This window comes from Canis lupus, chromosome 31 (genome assembly GCF_011100685.1).
Source record: "Canis lupus familiaris isolate Mischka breed German Shepherd chromosome 31, alternate assembly UU_Cfam_GSD_1.0, whole genome shotgun sequence".
NCBI lineage: Eukaryota > Metazoa > Chordata > Mammalia > Carnivora > Canidae > Canis > Canis lupus.
This window is the reverse complement of record NC_049252.1, coordinates 19,018,196-19,042,122: the sequence shown is the minus strand read 5'-3', so window position 1 is coordinate 19,042,122 and position 23,927 is coordinate 19,018,196. Positions and strand designations below refer to the sequence as shown.

Sequence of the window (23,927 nt, the reverse complement as noted above, 5' to 3'; positions counted from 1 at the left end):
TGGATTAAGTGGCTTAAACAACAGACCACTTACTTCATTCATTTACTAAATAAAATTAATATTTAATACTTTTATAATCTACTAATAATTTCAAAATAATAAAAGTTTATTTCTCACAGTTCTGGAAGCTATACATTCGAAATTGAAGTAGGAGCAAGTTTGTTTTTTCTGAGGCCTCTCTTCTTGGCTTATAGATGGCCACATTCTCACTGTGTGTTCACCTGGTAAACTCTCTGTGCATGCATGTGTCTGGGGTATCTCTATATCTGGAGTATCTCTGTGCCTTAATCTCCTCTTGTAAAGACATGAGATGGGATGCCTGGGTGGCTCAGTTAGTTTAAGTCTCAGACTCTTGGTTTGGGCTCAGGTCATGATCTCAGAGTCATGATCTCAGAGTTATGAGATCTAGCCCACATTGGGCTCCATGTTCACTTGGGAGTCTGCTTGAGATTTTCTCTCCCTCTTCCTCTGCCCCTCTCTGTCATGCTCTATCTCTCTCTCTAAAATGTTAAATAAATAACCTTTTAAAAAAGAAAAAGACAGTAGATTTATTGGATTAAGGTTCACCCTAATGAATCCATTTTAAATTAAATAGCTCTATAGAGATTCTGTCTCCATTCTGAGGTATTGAGGGTCAAGAGCTCCACATATGAATTTTGAGTGAACACAATTCAGCCCATAACAAGAGGTAACTCTGAAATTTACCAACACTCTTATTTGACACCTTTGTTTCCTGCCATCTGTCCCTTTCTTTTGCTGCCACCTCAGATTGTTACAGTATCAGCAAATCACGCAGGGCACAGTCTCAAAAACTCATTTTCCTGAATTGCCATGCTCCTGGCATTATCCCTCACTCCTGTAGCTTTATCAGTCTCTGCAGAGAGCCATTTCTTGCCCACTAAGCCTAATTAGCAAAGCTTTTAAAAACCATCAGATAAAGCAAATCAGACTACATCTGAACTTCTTTATGAGGCAAAACAATTCTTCATTTGAAACTTAGACAAGATAATTTCCAATCAGAAATAATCATTGAAAATTTAAGAAATATATTTATCAATTATTTTTTTTCTTGATCCTGAGTTTGTTTTAAGCAACTTACAGCTCTTGTTCTGTAGGATATACACATTACCATACACATGAATAAGAGAGACAGGGTGTTGTGGGATAAAAGGGGCTTTAAAAAGTACAACAAGTTTATTGTATTTATTAAAAATATTCAAAATTCAATGTTTCAACAAGAAGTGATTGTGTCCAGGCTGACACCTGAAGTCTACAAATTAATAAATATGTATTGGTGATGCAGAATTAATTAAGCCTGAGACAATAATGGGAGATCTCTAACCTTTCAGGGAAGTAAAAATGGAGATGAGAGAAATTAGAAAACTCAAGAAGCTGTTTTTCAAACTAGCTGAATCTTTGTAAATGACAGCACTTAAAACTAACATTTTAAGTAAATGATCTACCATAGTTGATGGGTCTTTTTCCATCTTCCAGTTTCTTTCCCCTTTTCTGCTCTACTATTTTAAATTCCCAAATCCTTTACAAAGGTTATTTTTTGATCTCTAAAGAATCTTCTGCTCTTTAGAACTCACCTTTTGGCAAGTAGTAACTAGGTTACTCACCTTAAAAATAAGATTAGACAATAATGCTACCATTAGTGAATTTTCAGCTTGTTCCAGAAGTGCTGATAAGGCATCTGGCAAGGCTTTGTCATGACCTTGGGAAGATAATGTGGCAGTCTCCTGACCAATAGTGTACAAAAACAAATAGTTCTGATGTAAGTTGATTTATTCCGCGCTGTGGAGAAAGTCATCAAACATACACTGAATTTCTGGTATTCGACTTAACTCATTAGTCTCCACCTAGAGTCAATGCTGTTTTTATGAAGATTCTTTCCTTTATATATTCTATGTTGTACAACAATTTTTTTCATCTCAATGAAGATGGATTACCCATCCTTTTGGAAATGAATAATGTTGATTTTTACCTCTAAAAAGGAAAATTTCACCATATCATTACAGGTCAAACTGGTTATCATCAAAGTTCATCTGGTCCTCTTATGATGCCTTTATTTCTTTTTTTTAAAGATTTTATTTATTTATTCATGATAGTCACAGAGAGAGAGAGAGAGGCTCAGAGACACAGGCAGAGGGAGAAGCAGGCTCCGTGCACCGGGAGCCCGACGTGGGATTCGATCCCGGGTCTCCAGGATCGCGCCCTGGGCCAAAGGCAGGCGCCAAACCGCTGCGCCACCCAGGGATCCCTTATGATGCCTTTAAATACAGTGATTGGTTTTGCTGTGGGATGGCCAGGGAGACATTACACTTACTGACTATAACCATTGAGGACATCTTCAGAAATATTCCTTCATAACAAGGTAGGCTAATTTCATGAATTGCTTGAAACATGACCACCTTAGTGTGTATCTCTTCCTATTTTGTGATTTCTATTGGGAGTCTATGTTCAGCTGCTTTTTGTTTATTTATTCTCTTATAGGAGTTATTTGTGTTTGCTTCCAGGTGTTCCCGTAGGTTTACCTGTAAAGAAACAATTGTGCTTTTTAGGATACAGGCCTGGCTGCAACACCAAACAATTAAAACATAATGGCATAATACTCTCTAGCTCCATCTACATCATTGCAAATGGCAAGATTTCATTCTTTTCTTACGGCTCAGTAAAATTCTATTGTGTATTTATACCATCTCTTTTTTAACAGTTCATCAGTTGATGGACATTTGGGCTCTTTCCATAATTTGGCTAAGCAAAATAAGTCATTCAGAGAAAGACAAATACTATATGATTTCACTTGTATGTGGAATTTAAGAAACAAAACAAACATATGGAGAAAAAAAAGAGAAGTAAATCAAAAAAGAGATTCCTAACTATAGAGAACAAACTGATGGTTACCAGAGGGGACGTGGGGGGAGGCGGCAGAGTAGGTTAAATGGGTGATGGTGATTAAGGAGGGCACTTGTCATAGGCACCAGGTGTTGTATGTAAGTGATAATCACTAAATTCTATACCTGAGACTAATATTACACTGTATGTTACCTGGAATCTAAATATAACTTGGGGAGGGGGATAAAACAATGGCAAATGAGATGATTTAGAAAGCGATTTCTCTATTTCATAATAATCTGATATTCAGCAGTCCTAGAAGGGAATATTGGTGACATTGTGTGAGAAATCAAGTTTCCTTCCATCTTCTTGCTCTGCTATTCTGAAATGGCATACCTGTGTGGTGGCTGGCAAAATAGAGCAGAGATGAGAGGACACAAGAGAAGTTTATTTGCTTGAAAAGAGAGGAAGTCTGCTTTCTGTCTTCCCAACTGTGTGCCCTGACATGGAACAGCGTCCATACAAAAGCATGCACCCTATTTCTCCTTTTCCTTGGCCAAACAAGAGCAGATGTTGGCTTTCTTTCTAGATGCTCCAAATGCTGGTGAACTTTTCTTTCACCCACGTTTAATTTCTATTTCAAAGGCATGAATTTTCTGGTGGGCAGACTTTCATGAGAGTGTGAAAATTAAAGAGCTGTTCTTGTAGCAGCTGTTTTTGAAATGTGGTAAATTCAGTTCCAATTTGGGCTTAGCAAATAATTGTGAACTACTGTAGTGAATAGTCACATACTGATCACTTTGTGTCCTTCCCTCTCTCTCATATTTTTATATATTTAAGAAAAATATTTATATATTTACATACTAAAGAAAAAATAACAAAGATTTCATTATTTATGAAGAATCAGAAGATTGCCAGGACAGATGCATATAAATAAGCAAAATTATGGGTGCCTAGGTGGCTCATTTGGGTGAGCACTGGTCAATGGTATCAGGGTCATAGGATCCAGCCTTGTGTCAGGTTCCCTGCTTATGGTGAGTCTGCCTGATGTTCTCTCCCTCTGCCCCTACTCCAGTTTGTGCTCTCTCTCTCTCTCAAATAAATAAATAAAATCTTTTAAAAAATAAATAAGCAAAATGCATAAAATTGTTCTTGTGAATACTTGCCATTTTAATATTTTCATGAACATACCACTTCTATTGAACTGAGAAGATTGACATCTGTTTTTACACATCCTGTGGAGAGGAACATAAAAATATGGCTAATATCCTAGAAATTGCAGTCATCAATATGATCTGTGAAGACAAAAAAAAAAAAAAAAAAAAAGAAAGGAAAGTAAGTGTCTACCAAAGCTGTAGAACCCTGGGAAAGCATTCAGTAATTAAATTTATTCAAACTCTTAAAAAAAAAAAAAACAAAAGCATAAAAGTTGATGGCCTGAGACACGTTATTTAAAGTTAATGGGGATTGTAAAGTAGAGAAAAACTAGCAAAGAAGAGATTAATTAAAAGCTACTACATTTTGAAGCCAATTCAAGAGAATTCAAGTGAAATTCATTGCTTGGCATCAGTGAGGTACATTAGAAATGACTGTGAGAGTCTTAGAGAAACATTCTCCAGTATAATAAAAAATAAAGCATCTTTACGATCTTACTCATTTTCAGATTTTTATTTAAAAAGTACAAAAGTAATAGGACAAAAATGTAACTCAGGTGTAAAAATACCTAACAATATATTAAGAAGCCTGTGGTGGAAATGACAAAAGCATAGTTCTTGTTAGTAGAGAGACCTGTTTTAATCACCAGGTATTCAGCATGATAATGAAGTGAACTTCTGTTTCCCCATTACTGCACTTCCGAAGTACACATTAGTATTTGCTTGACATTCAAGGTAGTTGATATGGGTAATGTATTGTGTGTGAAACATTTGGCAAATGGCTGTGCCTATAAATGGCAGGAAACATAATTAAATAAAATATGATGAATCAAGTCCATTTTAAACTATCTTATCTTATTTCTTTTCAATTATTTTATTTATTTCAAGATAACCAAATAATTCATATGTGAAAAATGAATGAGTTGATCAAGTGTTCTCTAGTAATTATTTATAGATTTTAATATCACTTCCAATCCTGCTTGTCTCTAATGAGTTCGACGACTTGAAGAAATTATATATTTCCTTAGGTCTTGATATCCCATCCCTATTGATTGACAGTTGTAAATACATAAGTATCAATTCTGAGAACATTTTAGAAAAATATTTGCAAACAGATTTTATGCCTATGTAGACACTTTAATAATTTAATAAATATTTATTACTTATTGCTTTAAGTGCATAGAATTTATTAGTCAGAATACAAAAATAAACAGATGATTAGAATAGGGGAGAGCAGAGTTCTCAGTGTGGCACAACCAAGCATTTTTTACTTCATTAAAAGAAAAAAAAATGTGAGCAGGTATCAGTAAATCACAATGGAAAGATATGAGATGAGGTGAAAACTGAGAAACTAACAAAGTTTGGATATTAGAGTTTCAGAAAAACGCATTATATAAAAAAGTTCAATATAAAGGAGAGAATAAAAGAAATAAGTGAAAAAAAGTGTTATGAAAAATTAGAATCTAACATGGAAGGGAAATTGAAACACTTGCTTTGGACAGTATATAAATTTCCAACCCACGAAGACGTTTATTCCCCTAGATTCAAAAATATCTCTATAAATATATAGATATATCATTATGTATGATGCAATTTTAATTAAAATTATAAACCCTCATGTTTAAAAACAATTCTGTTAATGGAGACTGCAAGTTGTTGTACAGGTGTGGCCAAAGAGACCTTGTATCTCTAGCTGAGAAGTATGGAAGTATCATCCTTCACAGAAAAACATGAGTGTTTGATGTGGGGGATCAGGTTTCTCGGGAACACATAAGCTTGAAGGAAGTGTACTGGGAGTGGTCTTGTGAGCAGCAAATGAAAGAAATGAAAAAACAGGACTGGACAGAGAGAGAAGTGGAACTGCAATTCAGTCACAATTTGACCTTTGCAAATCCCGTGGGACGCTCTGGAGCTTGATATCTCTTCAGTCTTGGAGTGGGCGACTTGGGTCTTCAAACTGCACCACAACCAGTAATTGGATGTAGGCTATTTAAAAGGGAGGAGACATGGATTTGAGCATGGTAGCAGACAATTCCAGATGCTGAAGGGATAGATCCCTCACCTTTTCAAGGGGGAATCTGGGCACTGTAGCACAGCACAAGTGAGAGACTGAATGTATAAATGAAAAATGGCTAGATGAGAGATGACAACAGATCTCTAATTCACAACCTCTCCAGAAACAAGCCCCAAAACCTCTGCAGCTATTGGCCTGGAAGAGTCAAGACTTGGCTAATGACTGCTAGCTTTCTTTTATTTTTTATCCTACTGCTAACTTGGGCCAAGAGAATGCCACATGGCTCCCCAAACCACATAAAATGCCCACTTGTAATTAGTGCATGCCCGGCTTCCTTATGCTAACAGTCCCCAGTGAGAGCATACTCTTAAGCCTTGTCTTTCTTTTTCATAATAAAGCCTTCCCACTCTCCTACCTGACTTTGAGACTCTGACAAAGGAAAGTGATAATATCTGGCTCCTTGTATAGCAAAGCCTGAACAGATAGACTCTTTTTGTTCTCATTTGAGTGGTCTTTATTTTCTACACCTGAGAAAAATTTGAATCAGAGCATATCTGATACATTCCTTTTTTCTTTCTTCTTCTTCTTCTTTTAAAAGATTTTATTTATTTATTCAGGAAAGACACAGAGAGATGCAGAAACATAGGCAGAGGGAGGGCAGGCTTTCTGTGGGGAGCCCAATGCAGGACTGGATACCAGGGCCCTGGGATCACTTCCTGACCCCAAGGCAGACGCTCAACCGCTGAGCCATCCACGTGCCTCCTCCCCAATTTTATTTCTACATAAGGCATCCCCACATCCCGACTGTCTCAAATCTCTGACAAACACAGGGATTGGTGGCTGATTTCCTAACCGTAGCAATCTCTGAATAAATAACTTGTATTTGTTTTTATTTGGGCAGTCTTTGTTGATTTCCAGCTTTCCTGCAAGCTCCACCAAGTTATGGTCTTCACTGTTGTTAAATATTGTGCTATATAGACTTTTCTTTCAAACTAATGGAAGAATTTCTTCATATCACAACCCGGACTGGAATATCTTCTCTTTAATCTTTAACCTTAATCTTTTTCTCTGAGGTGATTAGAAACTTCCTGATTATTGAATGTATTCATATTTTCACAAGAATGATGTTTACTTAATGGATGTGGTGCATTTGTACTATTCAATACACCTATGTTTCCCTACTTTTTTACAACTCTCTGTTCTTGTTTTTCTTGGACAATTAATATCAGACATTATCTTATATCTGGCTTTTTTAGGGGTGTATAATTTCCATTACTAAAATTCCATAAAATGAGGGATTATATTTGCTTTGTTCCCTACCATGTTCCCAGATCTCAAAAGAGCATGTGAAGCGTAATAATCATTAAATTAACATTTTCTGTGTGAATGGGTTAATGTATCAATCATTTTGTTGCCTGTATTTTTTTTTAAAGATTTTATTTATGTACTCATGAGAGACACAAAGAGATAGGCAGAGACACAGGTAAAGGGAGAAGCAGGTTACTCGCAAGGAGCCTGGTGTCAAATTCAATCCCGGAACTCTGAGATCACAATCTGGGCCAAAGGCAGACACTCAACTGCTGAGCCACCCAGGCATCCTTTATTGCCTGTATCTTAAAGTCACTTCTTTTTTTTCCCCAAACTCAGGTCTGCTTTCTTGCTGTGTTGTCTGTTTTGGTTAGTGGAATTCCCTCTCAGCCAATTATTCAAGTCAGAAAAATGTAAGCCATCTTAGAATTTCCATTTCCCCCATGGTAATAAATCATCAAATACCTTATTTTCTATTTCTTAAACCATTATTAATTTTATCTTCTCTACTACAAACCCACATCCAGAGTGAAGATATCGTTTTTCTTCATGAAGCTAGCTTTTCCCACCTGATCAGTATCTAATCTCAAGATTGCCAGAATAAGTTTTCAGATACCTAAATTATATGAATAATTTAGATGACAGACATCTAAAATTCTTGAGATGTATCTTAAAATTTAAGTGTTTTGTTTGTCAGTACATTAAATTTTATTAGGCAGATGCAAAAGTATTAAAATGATTGAATACCAAGAAGTCACTTATGGAGATGTAACAGATCATAACTACCATGATAATTCCAGTACTTATAGCTCATGGTATGGTTAATAATTAGTGGTTGATACTTTTGTTTCCTACAATTTCCAGAATTGGCTTCACTTATTCCATGAAAATTATACTAGAAACTTACTTATATTGATTTTCCATTGTATGTAGCACCACATTTCTTTATTCATTCATCTAACAGGGGACTTTGTGTTCTTTCCATAACTTGGCTACTGTGACTAATGTTGCAATAAGCATGAGAGTGCAGATTGATCTTTGAGATTCTGATTTCAATTATTTTTGGCATATACACACACAAGTGGGATTTCTAGATCATATAGTATTTCTATTTTTAATCCATTGAGGCACTGCCATACTGTTTTCCATAGTGGCTGCACGATTTTTCATTTCCACCAACAATGCACCAGGGTTTCACCACTCCTTCACCAATACTTGCTATCTTCGTTTGCTTGATAATTACCATCTGAACTGATGTGAGGTGATGTCTCATTGTGGTCTTGATTTGCACTGAATAGCATCTTGCCATATAACTATTTTCCATAGTATGTATTCTTTGGAGAAATGTCTACTCAAGTCTTTTGCCCATTTTTAAATCAGGTTACTTGTTTTTTGTTTGTTTTGTTTTGTTTTTGCTATTGAGTTGTAGGTGTTCCTTATATATTTTGAATATTAACCTCTTATTATATACACAGTTTGTAAATATTTTCTCCCATTCTGTAGGATGCTTTTTCATCATATTGATTGTTTTTCTTTACTGTGCAGAAACTTTTCAGTCAGCTGATGTGACTATAAACAAAGATCATAAGAAACTATTATGAACAATTAAACACCAACAAATTGAAAAGCCTAAAACAAATGGGTAAATTCCTAGAAACATATAGTCTATTAATACTGAATCACAAAGAAATTGAAAGACTGAGTAGACCACAATAATGAATGAGAATATTAAATCAAAAATTAAAAATATAAGACAAAACAACAAACAAAGAAAAGGTCAGGGGTGCATGGGTGGTTCAAATGGTTAAGCATCCAACTTCTGGGTTTAGCTCAGGTCATGATCTCAGGGCCTTGGTATTAAGTCCCCTGTTGAGTTCCATGCTCAGCGGAGTCTGCTTGAGATTCTCTCTCTCCCTCTCCCTCTGCCCCTTCTCACCGTGTTCCTGAGTGCTCTCTCTCTCTCTCTCTCTCATAAATCAACAAATCTTTAAAAAAAAAAAGAAGAAGAAGAAGAAGAAAGCTCAGGACCAGATGGCTTCACTGGTGAATTCTACCAAGAATTTAGAAAAGAATTAATCTAATCCTTCTTAAAGTCTTCCTGAAAATTGAAGAAGAGGGAACACTTCCAGACACATTTTGTGAAGCAGTATTACCCTGACATTGAAGGCAGAAAGGGACAGTACAAAACAAAACTCTAGATCAGTAGCCCTGATGAACACAGATATAAAAATCAACAAAATATGAAGAAAATCAATTGAGCTGCACAATACTCTTTCATGATAAAAACTTTCAACAATTTAGGTGGTAAAGATACTTACCTCAACATACTAAAAACTTTATCTGAAAAACCTACAACAACATCATACTCAATGGTGAATCTTAAAAGCTTTTTCCTAAGATCAGGAACAAGATAAATATCCCCCTCTCAGCATTATGATTAAATTTAGTACTAGGAGTTTTATTCAGGCAAGAAATAGAAAAAAAAAAGCATCCAAATCAGAAAGGAAGAAGTAACAGTATAATGTGTTTGCAAATGTTATGATCTTACATGTAGAAAATCAAAAAGTATCCACAAGAAAAACAAAGTTAGAAGTAATAAAATCAATAAAGTTACAAAATAGAAAAATCAAGAGACACAAAAGGTTGTGCTTTTATACACTAATATTAAATTATCCAAAAAGGAAATGAAGAAAATAATCCAGTTTACAGTGGCATAAAAAATATTCAGGGATAACTTTCATTAAGGAAGTGAAAGATTTGTACATTAAAACAATAAAACACTTGTAGAAGGAATTAAACAGAAACAAATAAATGAAGAGGCAACCTATGTCCATGGTTTGGAAGACAATATTATTAAAATTTTGCCCATACTACAAAAAAATAATCTACCAATTCAATGCTATCTCTATCAAAAGCCCAGTGTTGTTTTTTATAGAAATAGAAAAAAAAATCTTAAAAATCATGTGGAACCACAAAGGACCCAGAACAACCAATGTAATCTTGAAAAAGAAGAATAAAGCCAGAAGTTTCACCCTTTCTGATTTCTAATTATATTATAAAGCTAACGTAAGTTAAAACAGTATGGTACTGACACAAGGACAGAGGATAGAGATCCCTGAAAGAAACCCACACATACTCATCTTTCACAAGGACGCCAGTAACATGCAATGGGGAAAAGACAGGGTCTTCAACAAATGGTTTTGGGAAAATGGGATATCCACATATTAAAGAATGAAATTGGACTCCATCTTACACCATACACAAAATTAACTCAAAATGGATTAGACTTAAATATCAGATCTGAATCTGTAAAACTTATAGAAGAAAAGTGAAGTCAAACCTTCTTGACATTGGTCTTGGCAATGATTTCTTAGATATGACACCCAAAACACAGGCAACGAAAGTAAAAATAAACAAGTGGGCAAGAAGCTTTTAAAAAGATTTACATCTCAAAGGGGGACAGCATACACTTTCTAGAATAAATGCTTTAAGAAGAGGAAAGTCAGAGTCCTAGAATTAGCAAAACTGCCTTTTCTCTGTTACCTCTATGACTAAGTAAAGGTATTAATAATTCAGAGGGGCCACATTTTCCACTTGAAATGGAACTTTCTTTGAACACAGAAAGGAGGTAATGGTATTCTAGGAAACATGAATTACTAGCCTTTATCTATCACATCACTTCTATGTATTAGGCAGCCATTTTTTCAAAGGCGATGACACAGAAAGAAAGGAAGGATAGGGCAACTCATAGTTCCTTTTCCTTTCAGTCCTATCTTATGGGTAAGTCAAAGCTAGAGAGTATTAGTAGAAGGTGCAAATATCAAGAAGTGAAATAAACAACATACAATTGAGTATACACAACACCTCCACTATTATGGTAAGAACATACGTATCTACCAGCTATCAGTGTGAAATAGGTGACTTCGGTCATTTTTTATGCAAGATGTATGCTTGTTATATTAGCCTCTAAAACTGACTTTGCACAATGTGAAGATGGAAAGTAATAATCATGCTAATAACTTAAAATTTTTATTTTTATTTAATTAGAATGACATTAAGTAGCAAGTAAACTGGTCCCATAGCTGACCTAGAGAGATTATATTTTTTTTAATTTATTTTTTATTGGTGTTCAATTTACTAACATACAGGAGAGATTATATTTTAGTACCTAAAGAGTGTTGTTGAGAAGCCTGGGTGGCTCAGCGGTTTAGTGCCTACCTTCAGCCCAGGGTGTGATCCTGGAGTCCCGGGATCGAGTCCCACATCGGGCTCCCTGCATGGAGGCTGCTTCTCCCTCTGCCTGTGTCTCTGCCTCTCTCTCTCTCTCTCTCATGAATAAATAAATAAAATCTTTAAAAAAAATAGTGTTGTTTTCTTCCATTTTCAATAAAGTATTCTTCCATTTTTATTTTGCCCTGAGCCCTGCAGCTTATATAGCTGGCCCTGAAAAGGGTAAATTTTTGCTGGATCTGAATACCTTAGAGTTCCTCAGTGCTAGGTTTATATTTAGCACTTAGGACTTTGAATTCTGATGTTTGTATAATTCCTTGATAAAATATGGCTTCTAGCCTTCTATCACAGATGGTCTATCGTCTATTATTTGCTTTTTTGCTGTCTATGTATTCAGCGCCATAAATTCTCATCTTTCAGAGGGAGGTCTGCAGGGAAGAAAGGAACACAAGCTCTGTGATTCCATCTTTTTGTTTGCTTCAATGGCTGATGAATTCACGGTACTTCAGAGCAACATACTTGGACCAAAGTACTTTAAACCCCTCCTTTTTCTTTTCCTTTCTTCTTTCTTTCTTTCTTTCTTTCTTTCTTTCTTTCTTTCTTTCTTTCTTTCTTTCTTTCTTCTTTTTCTTTCTTTCTTTTCTTTCTTCTTTCTTTCTTTCTTTCTTTCTTTCTTTCTTTCTTTCTTTCTTCCTTCCTTCCTTCCTTCCTTCCTTCCTTCCTTCCTTCCTTCCTTCTTTCTTTCTTTCTTTCTTTCTTTCTTTCTTTCTTTCTTTTCTTTCTTTCTTTCTTTTTGTCTTTTTAAAGATTTTATTTATTTATTCATGAGAGACACACCACAGAGCGGCAGACACCTAGGCAGAGGGAGGAGCAGGCTCCCTCCCTGAGGAGAATCCCATGTGGGACCCAATCCCAGGACCTCGGGATCATGATCTGAGTCAAAGGCAAACAGACGCTCAACCACTGAACCAGCCAGGTGCCCCCTAATCACTTCTTTCTATAGCGTTTTTTTTTTTTTTTTTTTTTTTTTGTCTCTAAGGGCTGCATTTGAGAGTTTCTTCAGCCCACAACTGTGGATTTGGGTTAGGTTAGGTTCCTATTACACATGATTGCATAAACACCATTCTTCCTGACTATTGCAGTTCTCATGGGATCTTTCCTAAATTTACTTCTCTCTGGGTCAATTATGTGTATCTTTCATGTCTTCATAGTATAATTTTAATGACTACCTTTCTAACTGATTTTCTTAAGAATATTTTTGAATCATAGCATTGGAAGAATTCACATGTAAACCAATGAACAAGATTTTCTACTTGAAATCTATCTTAGAACAAAAAAGGAACTCATCTTCAACATCCAAGGACCTGCATTTTTTACTGTATGCTAAGGCTCTCAAATACAGTGAGAATTATAAATTACCCATGTAAAAGGCTGTAAACCTCAAAATAAAGAAAGGAGAAACATAAATAAATAAGCACCCTTATGTAGAAATTCTGGTCCTTTATATAAAGGAGAAATCATTTTAACATCAGGACATCATTCTCCTTTGTTTCCATACCACTGAGAGAGAAGATTTTTAGCTTCATAGGCTTGATGGAACTGTCAAGAGCCTAAAATATACTTTTTTGATACATGTTGTATAGTTCCTTAGACTTCTCTTTGTCACAGTGGGTTTTCCTATATCCTGGTTTATTCCACTTCTTTTTTTATTTTTTTAGATTTTTTATTTATTATTTATTTATTTATTTATTTATTTATTTATTTATTTATTTATTATTTTAGAGAGAGACTGCACAGGGAGAAGCAGAGAGAGAGGAAGAGAAGCAGATTCTGCTAAGTGTGGAGCCAGATGCAGGGCTCGATCTCATGACCCTGGGATCATGACCTGAGCTGAAATCAAGAGTCAGATGCTTAACTGATCTAGCCACCCAGGCGCCCCTCTACTTCTCATAGGGGAGATAATCCACCTTTTATGATAGTTCACATTTATTGTGGTCAGTTCTTTCTCACTTTTTATTCCTTTTTTCTTTCTCACTGCCACTTATCCTTCCTCTGCAATAAAGTTAAACATATAATAGTTCATTGTTTTTCTTTCACCCTCTAGTTTAGAACTATCTAACCGGGATGCCTGGGTGGCTCAGCGGTTGAGCATCTGCCTTTGGCTTAGGGCGTGATCCTGCAGTCCCAGGATCAAGTCCCACATCAGGCTTCCTACATGGAGCCTGCTTCTCCCTCTGGCTGTGTCTCTGCTTCTCTTTCTCCGTGTTTCTCATGAATAAATAAATAAAATTAAAAAAAAAAAACTAACCAAATAGACTCAGTAATATTCAAAGGAAAGAAAACAAAATGAAAATGTTTTGCATTAATAGCCCACATCTGGGCAGCCCCGGTGGCTCAGCGGTTTAGCGGCACCTTCCGCCCAGGGCCTGATCCTGGAGACCGGGTATCAAGTCCCCCGTCGCGATCCCTGCATGGAGCCTGCTTCTCCCTCTGCCTGTGTCTTTGCCTCTCTCTCTATGTCTCTCTGTATCTCTCACGAATTAAAAAAAAAAAAAAAATAGCCCAGGTCTTAAAAATTCTTGTCCAAATTGTAACTCAGAGAAAAAAGTTCACCCATGTACCCATGTATCTGAATAATGATTTTACTTCCTAGATCAGAAATCAAGAAGAAATAACCTAGTTACTAGATTGCAGAAGAAGAACTATCATACATTAATTAAAGAATGTCTATACATTTAAAACCAATACTAAGATTATATATTGTGGTAGAAAAGAGTTCTTGACATATTCCTATTTAATAGATAATACTTTGGATAAATTAGAGTCTAAACTTTTTTTAATTAAAAAAAAGCTTTTTGTTCTCTTTATGATATGATGACTATGTAAATATAATGGTACTATATTTTCATTATGTAAAACATGGATTTAATTCCTCATGTATATATCTGTATATATATGTATGTATGTATATATCTATACATATATACACACACACATAGACACACACATATGCCCATATGTATGTATATGTAATTATATAGATATACATGTGTGGATCTATAAGGATATATAGATATTACTTTGAGATTTTAAAAGTGATATAAAATGTGTCCTGTTGGAAAGAAAGAGCTAGACAGTTCTTGATTTCTTTCCATTTCTCATTTTCTCATCTTAATTTATCATCTTATAATACTCTGGATTACATTTCATGCTTTTGAAACTTGGTCATATTACATCATTATATGGTTTTATTTTTATTTAACTCTTTATACATTTTCAAATATTATATCATTCTGTATTGGCAAGAACAATATGTGACTGCTGCAATAAATCACAATCTTGGCATCAATCCCTTAGCATCTACTCAACAATATACTCAAGCAAGAAGGGAGGCTGCCACTTAGAATGTCAATGACAGTTTCCAAATACACATCTCTCTTTTTTTTCCCATTCACACGTCCATCCAACATGCATTTATTGGGTACATACTATATACCAGAAATACCAAAGTGTGAGTTTTATTCTTGGGGACTTATATTTTATCAGAGCTATAGAGACAATAAACAGAAAGGAAAAAAAAATAACCTGCTATGTGAGGTGATAAATGTTATGCATAAAAATAAGCAGAATAGAGCAAGATAAGAAATCTTGGAGTGCCAAAAATAAATAATGCTTTTTAATAGACTGTGAGGGTAGCCCCATTAAGAAGATGAGATTTCAGTAAAGATTTGAAAAAAATAAGACCCTATCTCTGTTCATATCTTGGAGAAGAGTTTTATAAGAAGAGGTTAACAGCCAGTGAAAACTATCCAAGGTGAAAATGTTAGATGTACGTAAGGAACTATAATATAATAAGAATCTATGAGGGTAATAGAGGGGAAGAAGTCAAAAATAATTGGGGTAGAGGAGTAAGGTACTGTCTTGTATGATACCATGGACAGAAGAGCCCTTGCGGGATTTTGAGGGAATAATGGTATGATCTAATAGCTATTATAAACAGCAACAACAACAACAACAACAACAACTGCTCTAGTTTCTTTGCTGAGAATAAATTTTAAATGAGCAGTCATAGAGGCAGAAAACAGAGGCTTTTACAGTAATCTGGGTAAATACTATACTTTGAAGGCTCATATAAGAATGGTAGCAGAGAGGTAGTAAAAATTAGTTCAATGTGGCTGTATATTTAAGGTAATCCAAGCCAAATTTCCTATCCCTCAGCCATAGTAAGAAGCATCTCATGTTATACCTAATTTTAGAGGTGTATCTACCTTTAAACAAGGCAAGGAACCATAGTGGAGAGGATGCCTACCAATCTCTTCTGTTCACTATTGTATATTTATATTAATATTAATCATGCCAATATTTAAGCCATATTACTCCCTACTTGGGTCCTCTTTAAGGAACACAACTTGTCAAATTACTATTTGCCAAGTCATCAACTACCTTACTTGAAATTTATCTTTGTCAATCTCTGAGAAAATGTCATCTCTGTACAAAAATAACATGAGTAAGTTTGTGGATTGATTCATTTACACGAAAGAGTACCCTATTAGGGAATGTTTAGCTTTCATGTGTTGATTTAAATTACAACCTGAAACAAAGTGATTTGCTCATAAGACTCATTCTCTGAATACTTAACAGTTATATAGGTTTAATTGGCAAAATCTGATCTCTTAAGGGTTCCTATGATTTTTCCTCACTAAATGAGTCATAAAAGTGGAATTTATATGTAAAGTATCTTAGACATGTTTTACATCTTTGCATATATGTGACTTTCTACTATTATATCATGTTCATATTTCAAACACCAGATTTATAACAATTGTGTTGACAAAAGTTTGCAATGTAGCCGAGGCTACATTGCATTGCAAATTTGCATTGCAAACTTTTGCAATGATTTACCTTTTCCTATCTTAAATATGAATATTGAACTACAAATTAAATAATTCTAAATGCTGTTTCTGGTCTAATGCAGCACATGTGTTGCCATCTGTTCCATTTACAATCATTATTTTAAAAAATAAGGCATAAAGTGAATCTCATTTTTAACCTTATTTAAGATATGTACAAGAAATTTCTCAAGATACATCATGGATTTTAAAATTATACATAAGCAGCAATCATGAGCACAGTAATTTCATACAGGCAAAATCTGCTTTTATGCATTTCCACTACTGTTAAAAAGAGGGAAATTACATAGCCATGCAACTATTTGAGATTTAATAACAAATACAGGTATCTAAACATCATATTTTTAGCATATTTTATACAAAAACACTGAACATATTTATGTCTTCTTTTCCCTGTAATTTTCAAGATATATTTGATTCTTAATATTTGTTCGGAGAATACAAAATAACTTTAAAAAGGCATAAAATGGCAACCTATATCAGAAAAACTACATATAATATGCACATGAATCTCAGAGTCTACTCATAGATGACTTTACATATTTAATTTTTACTATAGAAAATTCTAACATCTTTGCTGTTGCATTTTTAGATCTTATGAAATGAAAATTTAAATCCAGATTTAGTTAATTAAAAATCAAATTTGATAGTTATACAAGATATGTGATTATAGTTTATTCAATATGTGAAAATAAGACCCTCAATTTCCTAATTCGTTAATGTCACTATTTTGGTTTGCATACAATTATAACGTTTTTTAAGCATTTGAATTATATATTTGTTTTCACATATGGATGCATAATATTACCTTTGGATATATGATGTTCTTTATGTCTATTTCTATATAAGATATACCATCTGTGGTCTCACATCTATTCATGGGCACACACATAATCCAGCCAAGGTATCAATTTCTTTTCTGCTGAAGTCTTTCCAATCCAGTCTTCATATGTGCATTATAGACTCCCCCTTTTGAAATTTAGCTAAACTTTGCGGGAAGTACCAAAGTAGCAAGATTACACTCTGACTTTGAAAATGGAGGTCATCATCACATGGCCTACAAATGGCTACAGTTTTTAAACTAGCCATAATTTATATGGAAAATATCATCTTATGATATGGAAATATTATGTTGAATAAGAGCACATGCATTGGATTCCACAGGGATAAGTGAAACTTAGGAGGCTATGATTCGAGCACAGAAATTGCATACAATATTCTGTATGCCATAAAGGCCTGAACAACCTTAAATTCCTAGTAGAAGTGACTTCTTCAATATTCCAGGCCTAGAATTCCAAGGCCAACTTCTATCACTTTTCAATTGTTCATTCCATCCCACACATTTTAGTCTAACCAGATGCATGAAAGCCCAGAGTCTACGTAATTAAAGAGCTAGCAAGATGAGGAATTTTAGATTTCTACATATTTCAAATTTCAGTTGGAATTTAGAGTTTAAGTTTATGCATCAAAACAAACAAAAAACCAACATATGAGATATTTCAAAGATTGTAACATGTATTCATTCTTTTCTTAATAATACAAATTCATAATTAAAAGTACATAAAATTTTAATATGGGTTAAATGATTAAATAATATTAAGAAAAATGCTTAGGTTTCCATTTCAGGTTTGTTCAGTGTTTGCTTATTTTATACTACTTTCCTTTGCAACATGTTTTCTTTTCATGGCTTTATAAATACAAGAATTGTTGGTTTAAGGAGATCCAAATTAATGAATATTTATTTTCAAGTAAAAAGATATAACTAAGAAAGTGATATGTATTTAAGATACTATTTTCTAGAGTTATTACCTGCATACATTGGTTTGCAAGGACTGCTGTAACAAAATAACACAAACAATTCCTTATGCTACAGAAATTTATTGTCTCATGATTCTGGAGCCTAGAAGTGTAAGATCAAAGTGTTGGCAGGGTTGATTCCTTCTGAGAGCTATGTGATAAGATTTGCTCCAGCCCTCTCTTGCCTTGTAGACAGCCATCTTTACCACTGTCTCTTCATTTCATCTCTTCTCTATATGTGTCTCTTTGTCCAAATTTCCTCTCTTTAAACGGACACCAATAATATTGGATTAGAGCCTATTCTAATAACCTCATTACAATTTGATTATCTCTTTAAAGACAATATCAACAAAGGTCACATTCCTAAGTGCTGTTAAGTATGATAAGTATGTAACATAAGTATTATGTTAGACCACAATTCTGTGTGATTTTTGTGGGGATGTAATTCAAGCCATTATAGTGTACCTAATCCCTGCCTGATTATTTCACAGTTGCCATGCAAATTCACCATTACTCAATTTCCTTTATTCAGAGTTATTTACAATTTTTCCAAATTAATATACATGTTATTCACAAAGGGTCCTTTTATAATACAGACATTGAAAACACACAAATTCCGACATGTGAAAGGTTTTGAATCTCCACACGAAATTACATTTACTTAAAAAATATATAATTCTTTCTAATATAGAAGGATCAAACTTATGTATTATACATATTAATATTTGTATTAACATATAATTGCTGTTTTATAAAGCCAGTACATATAAATACCATGAGTGATTAAACTATAATAAAATGATATATTTCAAAAGCAATTTAATTTTAAAAGGCCATATCCATCATCTGCTGTAAGTTGTCCTTCAATTGCCTTATATTCCATTGTTGCTAACACATCATGCATGGAAACATGAATTCCCTCAAGTATAGAAATCAAGCATTCCTTCAAAACCAAGCTTACAATGATATTTTAAAATTATGTATTTAGTAAATATTCCAATTATTTGGCTAATCTAGATGTTGACTAACATAACCACTTAAAAATTTAACCCCCTATATATAGGGCCCCTTCAACACACACATGTAGTGGTATCAGCAGCCAATGTTTGGTTATAACTAGCTCATTATAGGGTTCATGATCATGAAATTCAGAGAGAAACATTACTGAGTTTAAGATTATTTAACTAAGTTATTTGTTAAACTCTGTCTCCATTACACTTGGATCCCATGAACAAAACATTGAGACCAAATCATTGGTGAGCCAGAAGTCAACCAGATAGTCTTCCAGACAATAGTTCTCTCTCGTCTTTTCCAACTAAACTCCCTTCAGTTTTTTTGTTTTGTTTTTACATCTCTTATCATTTGTAGTTCCACATAGAAGATTGTAAAGCAATTTATGCTTCAAAAGAAAAAAAAAAAGAGTTTGGCACCACGCAATGCTTACATTTTATAGTCCAACCTTTGTATTTTATAGGTGCTGGCCTTGAATACCAGACTAGCATTGTGAATTGATTAAAAAATAAAGAGCTCATGAGATTGACATTATAATGCAATCAAGTACCTCAAACTCCCTGTTCTATGCTCTTCTGTACCACTACTCAAAATTCAGCTGAACATTATTTGGATACACAACTTTCCCTGTGTCTTCTTTCATATTTTCAAATTTCCTTGTTATTTTACTTGGAAACTCAATGGAGTCAGTATTTCTATTGTATGTGTAGCTCTAAGCCAGCCCTTTCCTCACATTGTACCTTTTTTCTTTTTCAAGGAGCAGCCATGTCCATATAGAGACAAATTATGATGATTGATGCAGTGACATTAATAAAAATAATGAGTCTACAAAAGAAAAAAGTAAAATAACTCTGGGCTTGACCTCTAGTTTTGAATGTTGATTTCAGTATTTCCTAGGTTGGTGACCCCAAAAGAGTCATTTAAATTTTCTCTCTCTGAATTTCTTCATCACAAATTTGGTGGCAAAACCAACCAACTTCATTGACTAGTAAAACACTTAAAAAAAAAATATAAAAATCTATCCCTTAGTAAATACTCACAGAATTATTGTAATCACCGCAGAAATATTTTATTCTTTTCTGTGTAAATTATATGTATATATATATCACATATATAGCACATATATCCATATATGTCTATATATGTGTGTATACACACTTATGTACATGTATATTATATATATGATGTAAATATATGAGTGTACTGATAGGATATTTTTATTTTAAGACAAAATATATAGTGATAACTAAGAATGATTTTAAAAAAGATTTGGTATAAGTTGTATGAAATATTTTACCTTTATTTTATACTTCTCTGCACTTTTTGATGTTTTTTAAAAAATGTCATAAAAGAGCTTTTATAGATGATGTGGGGTAACCTTTTTTAAAAGTTCTTACACATTTCTGGAATTTTAAAGTGAATAAACCATATTTCAAAAAAATATTTTATGTCTGCTAAAAGAATGATCTGTTGTTTCCAGTTCGCTAATAGTATAAGGGCAAGAAATGGCAATTTCTGAAGTCGGCTGGACATTATTCTTACAACAATGAATTGTGATACTAAAATTAGGCTAGAGCAAGTAAAGTGTCTAATTAATCTCTGTTTCTAAGTCACACGTACATAGCATGAGTAAGCTTGTTGATACCTATGATGATGCATTTGCCAAATAGGAAAATCTTAGGTACTTTGAGCATATGTATCTTGGATGAATATATATAAACTGTTGGCCTTATTTAGAAGGAAAAGCTGGTATAAGAACTGAGTAGAAATTTTTTTCTGAGTAGAAATATGTTTGGTTAATTATGTGGCTAGAAAAATATGATATGATCTTCCGTTGAATTAGAATCAACACTGTGAATTTTAAATTTTAAAAAATGGAGCAAAGCTTGAGAAGACAATGAAAAGAACATTAATCTCTATGCTATAAAATGTAGAGATGAGCTATTGAGATTTTATCTCTTAGCAATGAGAACATTATTTCCTAATCTTAGGGAGAGACTAGTTTTTATAATAGAACTTTAAGAGTATTCATCATCTAGTCATAAGAAAATGAAATTGAGTTGTAGAGGAGTAAATAGGTTTTGTCAAAGATTATGTGTTAAATATGAGAATTTTTGTGCATTCACAGAAATTTTCTATAGCAATAATTGTGCACCCTATCTGAGAGTATAAACAGCCACAGGGGCCACAGTGGGAAGACTAAATAAATGAGTAAATTCTGCACATTCTGTGCTGGTGGCAGCAGAAAAGCCCCAATTTTTACCTGGTGTTGATTAATGCTGCTTCGTATTCTTTTTGTTTGAAGATCCAACTTTCGGTATTATATATATATCACCCAAAATATATATCCCCCTGCAAGAGGTAGAAAATAGGTTATCTGAAACTTATATTTTACTTTTCAAATGGGAAATTTAATAAATTGGGCTGGAGGGGGCCTGCATAATGAAAAAATGCATATTAATTCTACTGATCACAATTAGATAACAAGTATTTAAGAAACAACACTGTCTCTTTCTTAACGAAATTCTGCTCTGCTTTATGTTCTAGCTCGAAACTTCCAAGATTATCTTCAGGCTCTTCTATGAGAATATCCACCGTTATCCCTTAGCCTTTGTATTAACAGTGTTTTAAATCCTCTGTTACTTAATAGTAATCTCTTATATTTTCTTTTGTCCAGATAGATTTAGTTTTCTTTAAAATTTGATTTTTTGTACTTTTTTTGTTGTATTCTCAGTACTTTGTTTTTCCCTATATCAACTTAATAAAACTCAATTAACTAACTAGCAAACTTCATTAGTATTTATTCAAAGCCTAGGTAAGTGTTGGTTATAGTAATCACCCAAAAAAGAATAAGACATCAAAAGCTATATTAGTTAACTGAGGCAAAGGGGGAAAATATGGGTAACAAACATGCATACAAATAATTACAATTAAAGTGTGATGAGGCTAATAGACATATAAATAAGATCTTTAGAACCTGAGTTGACTTAGTAAGTTGTAATGTTTGAAATCACACACATGTTTGAAATCCTGGATAGGAATATGCATTAAGTGTTCTATGTATATAAGTTAATAGAAAAAGTAAATGAGTAATTCAGCTAGGTTAAAAAGAGAAATATGATTGTTATGAGAGAGAATTTAAACCGAGTAGTCAAATGGGAGTGTCTCAAACACAAAAAGAAGTCTACTAAACAATCACATGGAAAAGTGAAATAAAGCCATCTCAATTATTTCAGTTTGGGGGCAGAGAGCAGGATGTTTGTTTGCAGCCTTTTATTTTACCATTCCTGACATATTTTCTCCTTTTTATAAGATGAAGGTCTAACCTCTATACTCAAGAACTCAGTAGAAAGTTGAAGGAAGGAAAGAAAAAAGTGACAAATTCTGGAATTATATATATTGCTTTCCTCATCTCTTGGTTTAAACTTAGTCATATTACCACATCATTGGGCAAGGTTGCCTACAAATGAATTTTTTATATTGATGGGGTCCATCCAGAATGTAAAAGTTCATCAGAAAATTTCAGAAAAGTGGAATGAGAATAGCAATTAAGATGGTGCTAGTGGTTCCATGATACTGGTAGTAACAAGTGGAACAGCAGAGAAATCAGAAGTTTAACAAAGAACTAGGGGAAGAGATAGCCAAGAAGAACCCTGCTATGATCACAGTCATTGTGTTAGGGTGAACCAATGCAGCACATTGGGCAGACATGAAAACTTTCTCTAACCACATACAGATACATCAAAAATCAGCACAAGAGGCTGAAGTATTCTCTCTCATACTACACTGGCTGTATAAGAAGCTATTCTGAACTGGGGCAATCCTTGGGAAGCCAAGTTTAAAAAATAAAATTACATCTATTCTTGCAATGCCTGGGTGGCTCAGGCAGTTAGGCATCTGGTTCTTGCTTCAGCTCAAGTCATAATTTGAGGGTCGTGAGATCCAGGCCCGCCTTGGGCTCCATGCTCACTGAGGAGTCTGCTTAAGACTCTCTCCTTCTCCCTCTTTCCCTATTCCCCCATCCCTTTATAATAAATAAATCTATATTTTTGTAAATAAATCATTAAAAACCATTTGGATGAGTGTGTGGATACCCAGGGTTGCACCCTCTCCAAAGTAATCACAGAGGGAACATCTCCACACTAGTCCTTGCCTGAACATAGGAAGAGGGTACAATTTCCTTGAACTATGGTATTAGCCACCAAGCTACATATTCATCTGCAGGTCAAGGGTAAATATGTAACGAGCAAAGAGACATAGGTATGAACTTTGACCAATAATTGACTTACCCTGACCTAAGGGGTATTACCTAATTAATTCTCCTTTACTAAAGGCAAAAGTAAGGAAAGAAATGTGAGCATGAACATCAGAGGGGACACTCTGCAGTATAAATATATTTCACAGAACATATTAAGCCAAATCACTAAACAAATAAACAAAAGACCAAATAATCAATAATAATGACATCGACCTCTAGGAGAGAGGAAAGGGCCAAAAGTGTATCCAGAATGGCAATTATCTATTATTTAAAATGTCCAACTTTGAACAAATATTAAGATACCTGCTAAGAATGTAGGAAATGTGATCCAGATAAACAAAAGCTAAGTGAATTCATTAGTATCATACCTGCCTTACAAGAAATTCTAAATAGAGTTCTTCAGGTCA

General features: G+C 34.1%; 2 long non-coding RNA genes across 5 annotated transcripts in view; one reads left to right on the top strand and one right to left on the bottom strand.

Annotated features, from left to right (window-relative positions):
- Window positions 1-2,258: 2,258 nt before the first annotated feature.
- LOC111093551 overlaps window positions 2,259-23,927 on the bottom strand; it is a 37,461-nt gene continuing 15,792 nt past the window's right edge. For 2 of the 4 annotated variants that reach the window (XR_005381962.1, XR_005381965.1), the window contains 2 exons: window positions 21,526-21,614; window positions 4,007-4,133 (listed from right to left, as the gene is read on the bottom strand). This is a non-coding gene — a long non-coding RNA (uncharacterized LOC111093551). Of the gene's footprint in view, window positions 2,538-4,006; window positions 4,134-4,626; window positions 4,781-21,525; window positions 21,615-23,927 lie in introns of those variants that run through there. The other 2 variants (XR_005381963.1, XR_005381964.1) reach the window with 2 other exon arrangements.
- LOC111093550 overlaps window positions 2,264-23,927 on the top strand; it is a 29,038-nt gene continuing 7,374 nt past the window's right edge. The window contains exon 1 of the long non-coding RNA XR_005381961.1: window positions 2,264-2,377. This is a non-coding gene — a long non-coding RNA (uncharacterized LOC111093550). The remainder of the gene's footprint in view (window positions 2,378-23,927) is intronic.